Raw genomic sequence first — 16,018 nt, forward strand, 5'->3', positions numbered from 1 at the left:
ATTTCACGCACAGGAACTCACACTTCTCTCGATGCAGTTTTAGGGCAGCCTCCCGAATTCGGCGCAGCACTTGGAGCAGACGTTCATTATGTTCTGGGACCGTCTTCGCGTGAACCATAATGTCGTCACTGACATTGATCGCCCCTGGAATCCCAGCGATGAGCTCTTGTATCACATTCTGGAACACCTCGGCGGTGCTTGACACTCCAAAACTCATTCGAGTATACCGCCTGAGCCCCACGTGCTAGAAAATGTCGTGATATTCCGGGAGGCTTCGTCCAAAACCAGCTGGTGGTACCCTGATCGGAGATCTAGTTTTGAAAACCACCGGGCGCCAGCCATCTCCCCGATCAGGTCGTCAATGGTGGGAGTGATGTGTCGCTCCCTCTTGATTGCAACGTTGGGGAGTCGCATGTCGACGCATATTCTAACTGCGTCTGGCTGCTTGGGTTTCCTTGCAACCACGATGGGAGATACCCATGGGGTGGGTCCTGACACCTTCTCAATTATCCCGGCCGCTTCGAGCTTTTTAAGCTCTTCCTCCACCAGCGGCCTGAGGTGGAACGCTATCCGCCGGTGTCGGAGGGTGACCGGTTGGACTGTCGGGTCTATGTGGAGGTGGATTTCCTTTCCTCGAAATTTACCAATCCCTTGGAACACCTCTTCGAACTCACCCAAGATGCTTTGCATGGACTCTTGGTGCACCCCGAATGCAAATGTCACCACTGCCAACTCTTCTGCCGCTCGGCATCCCAGGAGCATGCCCTGGCCATCCTCCGTGACATAGATGTTGGTGGTAACCGACCGAGTCCCATGTGATATGACTGTCCTGAAGCGTCCCCACACTCTCAGCGGAGTTTCTTGGCCATATGCAAACACTGTTATTGTTGACGGACGTAGCGCTGGTCTCGGGTGCATCGTGCTGTGCAGCGCGGCGGACATGATGTTGATGCTGGCTCCGGTGTCCACCACTGCAGTCATGTCTTGCGCCCCTACTCAGATGTTGCACTGTGGCAGACGCCTTGCCTTGCGCGTAGCAGTGCCTATCATGTGGATTCTGTGCACCATTTTCTCTTCTTCGTCATCCTCATCCATGTCGCTTGTTGCCGAATCTTCTTTCTTGACCACGTTTACCGCCGGGCGGGGCTTGTGGTACCTCTTCGATCGACAGACCTTTTTGAAGCGAGTGAAACGCCCGCACCCCGAGCACTTCTTCCCTCTCGCTGGACACTCCGCCGCGGCATGTGGCGGTCCCCCGCAGTATCCGCACGACTTCGGCCGCTCTGGGGCGGTGGCTCCTGCCCCTTTTCTGTCCCACTTCTGCTTAGGCCTGGCCGACACCGCATTGGCTGGTTCAACTTTCACTGGCGCTTGAAGAGCCGCCTCCATGTGCGCCGCCCGCGCTTTTGATAGTTCTTTGGTGCGACCCATCGTCAATATTTCCGCCAACGGCTTGCCCGATTCCTCCAGTATCCGCTCTCTCAGTTTGGCAGACGCGCATCCCTGGATGATTTGACCTCTGATTTCTTCGGTTTTGTCTCGGAACCCACACGTGGCTGCTAGATTTTTTAGGCGGGCATGAAACCTATCCAGCGACTCTTCCGGCAGTTGGCACGCTTGTCGAAATATGAATCGCTCGTAGTCGCGGTTAGCCATGGGTTCAAAGTGTTCATTCAGGGCCGCTATCAGGGTCACGTGCGTTTTGGGCGTAGCTTCTGCGAGCGTCTTGACAATGTTGTGAATGTCCTTCCCCCCTAGGTGAATGATCATCGCACGTTTTTGGTCTCTATGGACTTTGGTGGCCTCAAATCATATGCGTAGCCTGTCTACCCAATCTTTCCATCTGGCCGCCACTGCGGACGGTGATTCCTTCACTGTGAATGGTTCAATTGGGGGTATGTTCGTCATGGTTAGCGCGTGGTGCTCCTACCAGGCGAGACCTGCCAATCACTTGGGTAGCTCTTCCTTCGCCACCACCCTACAGCACTAGAGGGCTCAGATTGGCTGCCAAATGCAGGGGGCCTCAGGGGTGTGCTGGGTGTGCTCCTAGCGTGAGCAGGTGATGTGTCCCCTTCCCGGGGCGTCGGGCACTCTCCCCCGCGTACTCACGATTATTCTGGACCGGCCAGATTCTCTTTTTTTTTCAGCACGTGCCTTCTCCAATGCCATGCACAGCACGCGCGAGGCACAGATTCCAGACTTCCCTCGGGGCCTCAAACAGCTGGGCCACGTTATATCCCTGGCGCTCCGGCGCCTTCAGCAGCCGGTACCACGTGGGGCGCACGATCGGCACCACCACCGCCAGCACACGCCCCCTCAGAGCTCCGTACTGGAGACCGGAGGCAGTAGGGGGGGGTCGAGGGTCAAGCCGCACAGGGGCACGAGCGCCGCGAAGGAAGAACCTCGCGCAGCCGCCACACCCACGCGTGCACTGTAAGCGAGGGCACGCCCACCCTCCTCGCCAGCTTTGTGGTGTTCCCTGACACCGTTTGGGGGCTCGCTCGTGTGACGGGCCAACTGGGGTAGGCAACCACGTGGGAATCACGACACGGGGACAGCGCAGTATAGTTACTTGGTCCGCTGCCGCCGTTCTGGCGTACGTGCATGCGTACCTTTCTTTTATTGCCATTTACCACGTGATCGGACGCGTACGCCCAAGCGTATCGCATCACGACTCACGACATCACATACGTCATCTGCAGAAAGCTGTCAACCTGGGCAAAGGTGAAAATCAAGGGCAGCCCGGACATGGCAACAGTTGGGCTGCCCTGCATACCCTATAACCCTATACCCATAGCAAATTAGATGGCATCACGATGCGTCGTTGCGGACATTCCCACTTGTCCTACAGAGGGTCATTGGATCTCAAGTACAGACGCTCAGTCATGTCTGACCTTCGAGCACCACTGACTCAAACAAGGAGTCTGCCTTTTACGTAAATCGTTTCATTCCACTGCCATCCTCTGCTGCGCTTTCTACTGGGTATATGGAGTCATCGTGTCATTTATTAAGAATAATTCATTTTTTCTTCTCATAATACCGTCGTTTTTGCCAATAAATAACTGACGACGTTACTCAGTATGAAAGTTTTCAAGTTATCGTTCTTGGGAGCATGAGTCCTTCGGCCTTCCCCACTCAGTCTTGTAACCTGCATAACACACACCACAGGTCAGCAGGGGGCAGAAGAGCGTGTAGAGAGGGTGCGGGCTAACATTCGCAAGGGTTACTGTTGTGCATTGGGAATATTATTTTCAGAGGTGGATCCGCTACCGAGTTTTGTTTCTACGGGAAGGTTTTTTTTTCAGCACAGCAAAAGGTTTGGACTGAAGCATAAACATTGCCAAGGCCAATATGCATCACCCTTGTAAAGCTATGCCAATGCTTTAACCATGCCTATCCCCGATGCTATGCTGAATGCCTACAGGAGAGAAAAAACCTCAGTCACTTGTAAAGCGCACTACATACCCGCGAGGGTCTCAAGGCGCTGGGAGGGGGGAGGGCGTTACTGATCGAACAGCCAGGTCTTGAGCATCCTCCTGAAGGTCAGCAGGTCTGGGGTCTGTCCTAGGCTCAGTGGGAGGGTGTTCCAGGTCTTGAGTGTCCTCCTGAAGGTGAGCAGGTCTTGGGTCTGTTGTAGGCTCAGTAGGAGGGTGTTCCAAGTCTTGGTGGCGAGGTGGGAGACGGATCTCCCGCCGGTGGTTGTTCTTCAGATGCGTGGGACGGTGGCGAGTGAGAGGTCGGCGCAACGTAGCTGGCGGTTGGGGATGTAGAAGGAGAGCCGTCTGTTGAGGTAGGCCAGGCCGGTCTTGTGGAGTGCCTTGTGTGCGTGGATGAGGAGCTTGAAGGATATCCTCTTGCCGACGGGGAGCCAGTGTAGGTTTCTCAAGTGGGGGGGGGGGTGATATGGCCATGTCGTGGTACGTCGAGGATCAGTCTTGCCGAGGCGTTTGGGATGCGTTGCAGTCGTTTGATGAGCTTGGCCGGGGCTCCCGCGTAGAGGACGTTACCGTAGTCTAGTCTGATGCTGGCGAGGGCCGGGGTGACTGTTTTTCTTGTATCTGTCGGTATCCACCTGTAGATCTTGCGGAGCATAGGGAGGGTGTTGAAGCAGGAGGAGGAGACTGTGTTGACTGTGTTGACTTGCTTGGTCATTGAGAGCATTGAGTCGAGGATAATTCCCAGGTTGCGTGCCTGGTCGGTGGGTATCAGGGCTGCTCCCAGAGCCATCGGCCACCAGGAGTTGTCCCAGGATGAAGAGTTGGAGCAGAGGATGAGGACCTCCGTTTTGCCCGTGTTCAGCTTCAGACGGCTGATCTTCATCCAGTCGGCGACGGCCTTCATTCCTTCGTGGAGGTTGGCTTTGTCGGTAGTGGGGTCCTTGGTGAGGGAGAGGATCAGTTGAGTGATGTCAGCGTAGGAGATTATGTTGAGGTCGTGCTGTCGGGAGACATGTGCGAGCGGGGCCATGTAAATATTGAACAGTGTTGGGGTGAGGGAGGATCCCTGGGGTACGCCGCAGATGATCTTGGAGGCTTCGGATCGGAATGGGGGGAGGCGGACACTCTGGGTTGTGCCAGAGAGGAAGGAGGTGGTCCATTCCAGAGCCTTGTCTCGGATCCCTGCGGCATGGAGGAGTGCGTGTAGTGTGCAGTCGCAGACAGTGTCGAAGGCGGCCGAGAGATCCAGGAGGATGAGGGCTGCGGCAGATTGCCTCATTTTGTAGGTGCACACCTACAAAATGACACAGGCACTTTTTTAGGTCTCGCCAGAGCATGCGCTGTGAGACATTTAGTAGTGGGCTTTTAAAAGTGCTACCCCACGCTTTGGCTGGCCTAGCGCTTGCACGTGCGTGCACACGCGCAGCCGCCAGCTTTCAGCTCCCGAGGCACCATCCGGAGCGCGATCAGTTTCACTTTTGCCACTGCTGCGCGCGCACCAGTCTCGTGCTTTTTAGGTCTCGGCTAGCGTTGAGCGCGCATGCGCTACTCGCCTCGAGACTTGTAGTAATCAGCTTAGTTTGGGAGAAGGGGACTCGAGGCACGCCCCTCATGTTCATTGGGTAGCGTCCGCCTTTATGTTAAACACTGGCTTCCCATTGAAAAGGAGGGTTTTAGGTTGCCTCCCTTTGGCTTTTTTGGACGGCCCACTTGAATGGGCTCTCCTGCTTTCCTTCTGGCGTGAAAGGTTTCTTATCTTTATGGGGCCATGTGTTTAAACACATGACCCCATAAAGACAAGAGATCCTCTTTCACTTTGACGCAGGCACAGGGTCACGGGGAGGACAGGCTGCTCTCGCTGCCCAAGAAACCTAAATTCCAACCCTAAATTATAAAAAGTAGATGATAAATGATTTCCTCCTGTTCTCGGTTAATCAAAGATTACGGAAAATGCTCCAAGGCCGCTGTTCTTTCTTCCTTCACCAAAAGTAGAAGTCACAGTGAGCCTCGGTATTTATAAAGACAAACCTACAGGAGTGAAAATAAACGAAAAAGATAAATTGTAAGTTGAAAAAAATGTAGGCCAACCCATCAGATACAATGAAAAATGTAGCTTTTTCTCTCGCTGTCATCAATGGAAAACCAAAGTGTAAACAGTAAACAGCATTCAAGAGGAATACGGACATTAATAATGCAGTAATGACACTTGCTAGGAGGCACACTCTGCAAAGCTAATTCTCTTTTTGAAATTAAGTGATAGGTATTACTAGAAAAGAAAATCAACTATTATCGACTTCTCAATGATAAATGGGTGAGCTGGCTCTCTGAGATTCGACTCGCCCTCTGCTGCACAGGCTCTCCACTCACTGAGATACAATATGTCAACTCCAATGACCCCAAACTTCTGTGACCCCCCCCCCCCCCAAGAACCTTTCTGTACAAAATAACACCAGATCGTCCTAACCGCGCTTTACCATCACTCTGTGGCATGACCAACGTTTTCAGTTTTCATGTACACAAAGGCCGCCGCAACGCTGTTGTACACACTGTGCGCTGCAAACCGCTGCCTCATGCTTTCTTGCAGAAGGTAAGCCTTACGCAAGCCCTGCAGACCCGCAATAAAGGGGCCGAACGCAAGCCCTGCAGACGCGCAATGGAGGGCACACGCCCAGTCGAAATGCAGCAGAAATGAACACAGACACTGGGACAAGGCGAGCACGGACAGGTCTTCACCAATACTAGTACAAAGAGGGGGCTGTAAAGAGGACCGCTGCAGGGCAGGGAGTGGGGGGGGCTTAAAAGCACAAAATAACACTGATAGCGCATTCATTGCCTCGGTGTTGCCTCACTGACGGAAGTTGGATGACACTTTTGGAACAAAGGGCTCCTACATATCGCGGCCACAACACCCCCTCCAATCAAAGAGGACCTGGATGAAGCCAGCTGCTGACTCTTATTATACCTAAGCAAACATAACGTCGGCAACGTAATCTTCTCATTAAGGCATCGTTTTCCTTTGGGGCATCCTACTCTACCACCTTATGTTGTACACGTTTATGTCTTCAATATACTTTTAAGATGGCAGCAACCATAGGTATTCTTTCCTAAAATGGCCAAGACCATAAATATCTCTCTCAACTGCCCTACTACAAGCACCGTCCACAGCTACTGCAGTCAGTCAGTCACCACCGAAATAGGACTCTCTTTCTTTCTATCTTTCAGTCCCATGGACAGTGAAACTAAATTACACTGGTGGTCCCCCAGAGCCCCTACTTCCCTTATCGTCAGTGAACTAGGACTACACGGGTGCCCCCACAGTCAATGGAAACTGACAATGGAACACATAGTTGCTCTAGAAGATCGCTCCCAACGAGGCGGCTGTAGGAGAGTAGGATCTGCACTTATGTTGCCCCTACTTTTTTTCTGATGTATACACTGGTTTCTGGCTATAGTCTGGCTGGGTCCCTGCTAATCAGGGCCCCAGTCTCTCTGTTCTCTCTAAACGACTTGGTGTGCATATTAGATGCACTAGTGATTGGATACTGTGGTACTTTATGAGCCCCTAGTATATGGTACCTAGGGCATAGGCACTTCACAGGCCTACCAGGGGCTGAAGCATGTATTATGCTACCCCTGGGAAGCAGACTCAATCTGACACCACAGGCCTGCTACTGCAGCCTGTGTGAAGTAGTGCTAGCACTCCTCACTGAGATATAGGTTCCTATATCTCACCATACACACACATATAAACCTATCAGCCACCCCTATGGCAGGCCCTATCAATCCTGAGGGCAGGGTGCGTGGTTTACAATGTGAGGGGGTGCCTCTGTGTGAGCAGGGCCCCTCTACAGCTACCAGAGTCTATTCTCTATGGCTGTTTGTGGATGCGGTTAAACCATATACTCTTAAGTGCATGAAAATGCTAACTTTGGAATGACTGTATCAAAACATGTCGTGTTTGGTGTCAAACAACTTGGAATCATACCCCCACATCAGTCCATGATGTGGGAGCATGATCCCACCCTTCTAGATGGGACGACATGTAAAACAATAGAAGTCCTATAGAGCCCTGGCATCACAAAATGGATGGCACCAGCACAGACACTGGGCTGTCCTCCTGCTGCTGACTGAAACTCACAGTGGAGGAAGCCCAACAAAAGGCATCCTGTCACAGGGAGGTGTCACCACCTTCCAGACAGGATTTAGTGTATTGGGGCTGGGTGGGTGCACTCCTAGAGTGCTTTGAAGTCCTGCACTGGGGAAGCAGTAGGCTCCTCTGAGCATATGCCAGCTCAAACCGGTTCAGGGGCTACCTGCCCCTGCTCTGGCGTGAAACTGGACAAAGGGAAGTGGGGGTAACCACCCCCTCCCCTGACCCTACTAGAGGAGTGGTCATAGAGCTAGTCCCTCCCCTATCTGCACTATAAGATAGCAAACTTTGCCATTGCAAATCAGATAACCCTGGACGGTGCTCTACAAAGAAGAATCCTGGCCCTTCGACGTTCCACTACCTTTGGAAGACAGAAGAATCTCCCTTAAAGTCAAGGAGAGTCTCCCCTGCTTGGCAGGCACCAAAAACCTTAATCAACGGTTGCAAACTTTCCCGCTCCCGCCGGAGTTCGAAGTCCCTTCTGCCCCGGAAGTGGATTTCCTGACTGCTCGACGGCCATTGCGAGTCCCCAGCAAAGCTGTGGTGAGTGGACCCCACGAGTGACGAGGAACAGCAATACCCAGGGACCGTGCACTACTGTCAAGTGCAAACCCTTCACGATGTCCTATGGACTTGTGCTTTGGACCATTTGTGGCCCAAGCCTCCAGCAGGTTTTGCAGCGAAAATCAGAGGCTTACCCCGTCCCGAGTGACCGTGGGCTCCTGTGAACCATTTCCTGAAGAGGCGTCTTTGCGATCACTTGCCCGTCGGCTTGTGGGTCCCCCGAAGACTTTCCTATCTACTAAAAGGGCTCCCCTGGTTTCTCCAGGCCTGCCCTCACTTACCTTTGCTGGGTGAGTCCCTCAGACCTTGCTGGTCTGCATCATCGACTTTCTTCAGTTCACACGAGACTTGCAGTTGCCAAGGCTTGTTGGCTCCAAACCAGTTGCCGACACCGCAGTCAGCTGCAGACGTCGTGGGACACTCCGAATCCAGCTGCTGGTCATAGTCGATCCCTCCTGGACCTCGTGAGCGAACAGTCAAAACATGATCGACGACCTGAAATCGCCCAACATCTGTGGTCATCCATCTTCCTGGCCACCCGTCACTGGCAAGGGACTTTGAACACTGTCCCTTCAATTTTCAGGTCTTCTGCATCTTGAATCCACCCTTGGATTCCACCGGACACTTCAGTCGACGCAAGCAGCAAGTCTTCTTTGGTCTCCATAGAAAACAGCGGCGCGACCCAACACCAAAAGACACCTATGTACCCGGCTTCCCTGGGTGAGGTAAATCATGCACACTGGTACCCTAGTGTGTGCTGGCCCTCGAAGTACTTACCTTGTATGTGGCTTGCTTGTAGACTTCCTCGAAGTACCCTAGAACTTTAAAAATCAAACCGCGACTTGCACCATTGTAATCAATAGGGAACCCGCGGCTGTGTTCACACACTGCACGCATCTCCCATGGGCCTGTTACTTACCTGCTAACACTGCAGTAGTGAAGCCCCAGCGATTCCCGATGCCCTAGGCCTTGTCATTTTGCAAGTCAACATTCTTATACCATTTTTTTAGTATATGGTCTGGTACGCCCCTAGGGCTCCAGCCATATTTGTGCTTAATTTATTGTGAAACGTTGACATTTGAATGTGTATCTGGCTTCTAATCTCATAAAGAGATTAGTAGAGTGTGTCTAGAAATAAATACATATATAATTGATATATATACCTGTGTGGTGTACTTTCATTTGGTAATTCAAGAGATTATAAGGTAAAACAAGCTATTTACATTCCTCTGACACTTAGCCTGAAGGCTGCTCTCCACAGCTACCACTAGGATAGCTTTCTTTAAAAGGTTGTCTTAAACCTATCTACCATAAGAGTCGAATTGGACTGGTGCAAGGTGGCCACTATAACTAGTGACCAGATTATGCCAGGCCAACTTCTCACATTGGTGGGCAGCGTGTGGGATTCCAGTTTGCCATTGTTTTACCAGAAAATCTCTAATTGAATTACTAGCTGAAAACCACTAACGGTACTCAAGGTACATATAGAGTCAAGCTTAGTATCAATAAGTTCTACTGAACTTAGAGCTGTTTGTTAAGGGATAGCACACCCTTGCTACAGCTCAAGCTAGGTTCAGTAGGCCACAAACTAGTGTAGGTAGTGCAACACTGCATAACACTAGAATGTCCTTAAGGAGTGGAGCCAGTGGGTCCACCCAGCCTCAGTACAAGGACATGACCTTCTTTGACTTGAAGGCCATGTGTGTTGCAATACACCTGGGGTTAGGACAGAGTCCCTCCACACTACACCTGATAAATCTACTTGTAGCAGATGATCTTAGACTGGTTCTAGAAGCTGGTGGATCTGGATCAGGGGGTGGGTCAGCCATAGTCTCTGGGTTTGATGATGAAAATCAAGATGACCTGGAGTCTGTGATTGAAGGGCCAGATCCACAAGGATCTGAACAGGACAGAGGAATTCTCCCTAAGAGAGTTGGCAGAGTGGAAGCGAGGCCTAGGTCCCCTTCAAGGGAATCTAACCACTCATATCACTCTGACAAGGATTTGGTCCATCAGAGGAACTCATACTTGCATAGAGAGACCTCCTCTGAAAGAAGGTACAAGGTGCTCCAGTATGAGGAAGCTAGGCTTGCCCTCAAAACCAAGCAATTGGCCTTAGATAGAGAAGCCTTTGAGCTCCAGAGAGCTTCTAGAAAAGAGGGGTTAGATACCCCTGGTGGCAGCAACAGTGTCCCTATAGGCAGAGATTACATTCCAGACCATAGGAACCTGTCCAAGGTTGTTCCTCCCTACCAGAGTGGGGATGATATCCACAAATGGATAACTGCTATGGAGAGGGCCTGTAAAGTTCGACAGGTCCCCCAGAAACAGTGGGCAGCAATCTTGTGGCTCTCCTTTTCTGATAAAGGTAGAGACAAGCTCCTCACTGTTAGAGAAGAGGATGCTAATGACTATGAAGCCCTGAAGAGTGCATTAATAGATGGGTTTGGCTTAACCGCTGAACAGTACAGGTTGAAGTTCAGAGATTCCCAGAAAGCACAGACTCAGGATTGGACTGACTTTGTTGATTGTGCAACCAAGACTCTAGAAGGTTGGCTGGTTGGTAGTAGACTTACTGACTTTAAGGGATTGTATAATCTTATCATGAGAGAACAGATACTTAATAATTGCCAAAACCAGTTGTTGCATCAATACCTGGTGGACTCTGATCTGACCTCTCCCCAAGAATTGGGAAAGAAGGCAGACAAATGGGTCAGAACCAGGGTGAGGCAGAAAACCCAGAACCAAGGGGGTGACACCAAGACGCAAGATCCTAAAGTCTCAGATAAAGGTGGGGATAAGTCAAAAGACCAGAAGTCTTCACAAGGGCCCCAAAAATCTGCAACTGGTGGGGATTCACAGTCTACAAAGGGAAAAGGCCAAAAGAAGCCCTGGTGCAAATTCTGTAAACAGAAAGGGCACTGGACTTCTGATTGTACCAAGTCCAAAGACCAAACCACCACCACTCCAGCCCCTAGGGCAGCTGTTCTCCCTAGTGCAGTCATTGGTGGAGGTGGTAACCAGCATACGGGTGTAGTAGGGTTGACCCTGGGTTCTGATGTGGACTCTGGCCTAGTCAGAGTACCAACACAGGCATTGCTAGTTTGTGAGGGAGACCTTGATATGTCCTTCCTAGTGAGCCCCAGTAATCTGGGCAAGTACAAACAGCAGCCTATCATTAATGGCAAACAGGCTTTGGCATTCAGGGACACAGGTGCTAGTGTCACCATGGTGGCAGAGGATCTAGTGGACCCTGCACAGATCATCCTGGGTGAAATGTACCAGGTGATCAATGCAAGCAATGTCAGGACCAACCATAGCCTGGCAGTTGTGAACTTCTCCTGGGGAGGGGTAACTGGCCTCAAAAAGGTAGTAGTCAGTGCAGACCTCCCTGTCGAATGTTTGTTGGGCAATGATCTGGAGACTTCAGCCTGGTCTGAAGTAGAATCATGGACTCATGCTGAGATGTTAGGCATACCTGCAGAGGTGTTTGCTGTGACCAGGTCACAGGCCAAAATGCATAAAGCTGAACCAGCTCTGGATCCTGAAACTATGGACCAGATGCTACCCAAGAGGAGGAGCAGTAGGGTTAAGGCTGTGCCTTCCCCTCTGTCTCAGAAGCCCCTCCTGAGGGAGGAGAAGCATATCCTGAAGAAGGAACTGCCCCAGAGGGACTTGCGCATGATCAGGTTGAGTTATTGGGGGCAGGGGGACCTTCCAGGGAAGATCTGAGTAAGGAGCAACAGTGCTGCCCCTCTCTTGAACCCCTCAGACAGCAAGCTGCTGCTGAGGCTGCTGGGAGTGCTAGTGGGTCCCATAAAGTTTATTGGGATGAAGGACTCCTATATTCTGAGGCTAGAGATCCTACCCTTGGAGCCACCAGGAGGTTGGTAATACCTCAGACGTTTAGGGGGTTCCTCTTGACCCTAGCACATGACATCCCATTGGCAGGACACTTGGGCCAAAACAAGACCTGGGACAAGCGTGTCCCTCATTTTCATTGGCCACACGTCTGAGGACACCAAGGAGTTTTGTCGCTCCTGTGTCACTTGCCAAGCCAGTGGCAAGTCGGGTGGCACAACAAAGGCCCCCCTGATACCACTACCTGTGGTGGGGGTTCCCTTTGAAAGGGTAGGGATTGACATTGTTGGTCCCCTTGACCCTCCAACTGCATCTGGGCACAGATTTATACTGGTGGTAGAGGATCATGCCACCAGGTATCCAGAAGCTATACCCCTCAGGACTACTACAACCCCTATGGTAGCAAGAGCCCTCATTGGAGTTTTCTCCAGAGTGGGTTACCCTAAGGAGGTCATATCTGACAGAGTTACAAACTTTATGTCAGGATATCTAAAAGCAATGTGGAAGGAGCGTGGTGTCAATTACAAATTCACTACTCCCTATCACCCACAATGCAATGGGTTAGTTGAGACATTCAACAAAACCCTAAAGGGAATGATTAAAAGCCTCCCAGAAAAGCTTAGGCGAAAATGGGACCTTTTACTTCCCTGCCTTCTGTTTGCATACAGGGAGGTTTCACAAAAGGGGGTTGGCTACAGCCTTTTTGAACTTCTGTTTGGGCACCCTGTCAGAGGACCCTTATGTCTAGTGAAGGAGGGATGGGAGTTACCTCTCAAACCTCCCAAACAGGATGTGATGGACTATGTACTTGGTGTCCGCTCCCGGATGGCAGAGTACATAAAGAAGGCAACTAAAAACCTTGAGGCTAGCCAAGAATTACAAAAAGCTTGGCATGACCAAAAGTCTGTCCTGACTGTTTATCAGCCAGGCCAGAAAGTGTGGGTGTTGGAGCCTGTGGCCCCAGCAGCTCTCCAGGACACATGGAGTGCCCCCCCCCATACAATTGTTGAGAAAAAGGGAGAAGTCACCTACTTGGTGGATCTTGGAACTCCCAGGAGCTCCCTTAGGGTGCTCCATGTCAACAGACTTAAGCCATATGTGGACAGGGCTGACATGGGCTTGCTCATGGCAACTGATGAGGACCAGGAGGAGGAGAGTGACCCTCTCCCTGACCTGCTCTAACAGAACCCTGATGATGGGTCAGTTGAAGGTGTTGCTTTGGCAAGCAGCCTCACTGAGCATCTGCAAACTGAATGCAGACAAGTTCTGCAACAGTTCAGACACATGTTTAGCCTCACCCCAAGTCAGACTTCCTGGTGCACCCATGAGGTGGACACTGGAGACAGTCTGCCTGTAAAGAGTAAAATCTACAGGCAACCTGACCATGTCAGGGATTGTATCAGGACTGAAGTCCAGAAAATGTTGGAACTAGGTGTTATTGAGCCTTCAGATAGCCCTTGGGCTAACCCAGTAGTCCTTGTACCTAAACCTCATACCCAGGGTGGTAAGAAAGAAATGGGGTTTTGTGTTGACTACAGAGGCCTCAATGCAGTCACCAGGACTGATGCCTATCCAATACCCAGGGCAGATGAACTCAGACACTTAGGCCTCAGCCAAGTATCTTAGTACATTTGACCTAACAGCTGGCTACTGGCAAATCAAGTTAGCTGATGATGCCAAGTCCAAAACAGCCTTTACAACCCCTGGTGGGCACTATCACTTTGTGGTAATGCCCTTTGGTTTGAAGAATGCACCTGCCACTTTTCAGAGGTTGGTGAATAAAGTTCTGACTGGTATGGAAACCTATTGCTCAGCTTATCTTGATGATATTGCTGTCTTTAGTTCCACCTGGCAGGATCACCTGGTCCACCTCAGGAAGGTTTTGGAGGCCCTGCACAAAGCAAGCCTCACTATCAAGGCCACCAAGTGCCAGATAGGGCAGAGTCAGGTTGTGTACGTGGGCCACCTTGTGGGTGGAGGCCAGGTTCAACCATTGTAGAGCAAAATCCAAACCATCATGGAATGGGTAGCTCCAACAACCCAGACACAGGTTACAGCCTTTTTAGGCCTGACTGGGTACTATAGGAGGGTTGTTAAGGGATATGGATCTATAGTGACCCCCTTAAATGATCTGACCTCTAAGAAAATGCCAAAAAAGGTTCAGTGGACAGCTAGCTGTCAAAAGGCATTTGATGACCTCAAGCAGGCAATGTGCACTGCCCCCATCTTGCAGAGTCCAGATTACAAAAAGAAGTTCATTGTTCAAACAGATGCTTCAAAGCTGGGTGTGGGAGCTGTACTGTCTCAACTTAATGATGAAGGTCAAGACCAGCCAGTAGCTTTCATAAGCAGAAGGCTGACCCCTAGAGAGAAACGTTGGTCAGCCATAGAGAGGGAAGCCTTTGCTGTGGTGTGGGCCATGAAGAAGCTGAGGCCATACTTGTTTGGCTCTCACTTCATAGTTCAGACTGACCACAAGCCCCTCCTATGGCTCAAACAGATGAAAGGTGAAAATCCTAAATTGCTCAGGTGGTCTATTTTCCTACAGGGGATGGACATATACAGTGGAACATAGACCTGGGACCCAACATGCCAATGCAGATGGACTCTCAAGGTATTTCCACTTAGAACATGAAGACTCAACTGGTCAAGGTTAGTTTAATGTCCCTGCGTTGGTGGGGGGGTTGTGTAGGAGAGTAGGATCTGCACTTATGTTGCCCCCACTTTTTTTCGGTTGTATACACTGGTTTCTGGCTATAGTCTGGCTGGGTCCCTGCTAATCAGGGCCCCAGTCTCTCTGTTCTCTCTAAACGACTTGGTGTGCATATTAGATGCACTAGTGATTGGATACTGTGGTACCTTATGAGCCCCTAGTATATGGTACCTAGGGCATAGGCACTTCACAGGCCTACCAGGGGCTGCAGCATGTATTATGCCACCCCTGGGAAGCAGACTCAATCTGACACCACAGGCCTGCTACTGCAGCCTGTGCGAGGTAGTGTTAGCACTCCTAAGTGAGATATAGGTTCCTATATCTCACCATACACACACATATAAACCTATCAGCCACCCCTATGGCAGGCCCTATCAATCCTGAGGGTAGGGTGCATGGTTTACAATGTGAGGGGGTGCCTCTGCATGAGCAGGGCCCCTCTGCAGCTACCAGAGTCTATTCTCTATGGCTGTTTCTGGATGCGGTTAAACCATATACTCTTAAGTGCATTAAAATGCTAACTTTGGAATGACTGCATCAAAACAGGTCGTGTTTGGTGTCAAACAACTTGGAATCATACCCCCACATCAGTCCAAGATGTGGGAGCATGATCCCACCCTTCTAGAGGGGACGACATGTAAAACTGTAGAAATCCTATAGAGCCCTTGCATCACAAAATGGATGCCACCAGTACAGACACTCGGCTGCCCTCCTGCTGCTGACAAACTCGCAGTGGAGGAAGCCCAACAAAAGGCATCCTGTCACACTGAGGTGTCACCACCTTCCAGACAGGATTTAGTGTATTGGGGCTGGGTGGGTGCACTCCTAGAGTGCTTTGAAGTCCTGCACTGGGGGAGCAGTAGGCTCCTCTGTGCATATGCCAGCTCAAACCGGCTCAGGGGCTAGCTACCCCTGCTCTGGCATGAAACTGGACAAAGGGAAGTGAGTGTAACCACCCCCTCCCCTGACCCTCCTAGAGGAGTGGTCATCGAGCTAGTCCCTCCCCTATCTTCACTATAAGATATCAAACTTTGCCATTGCAAATCAGATAACCCTGGACGGTGCTCTACAAAGAAGAATCCTGGCCCTTTGACGTTCCACTACCTTTGGAAGACAGAAGAATCTCCCTTGGAGACAAGGAGTGACTCCCCTGCTTGGCAGGCACCAAAAACCTTAAATCAACGGTTGCAAACTTTCCGGCTCCTGCCGGAGTTCGAAGTCCCTGCTGCCCCGGAAGTGGATTTCCTGACTTCGACAGCCATTGTGAGTCCCCAGCAAAGCTGTGGCGAGTGG

This window comes from Triturus cristatus, chromosome 9 (assembly GCF_964204655.1).
Source record: "Triturus cristatus chromosome 9, aTriCri1.1, whole genome shotgun sequence".
NCBI lineage: Eukaryota > Metazoa > Chordata > Amphibia > Caudata > Salamandridae > Triturus > Triturus cristatus.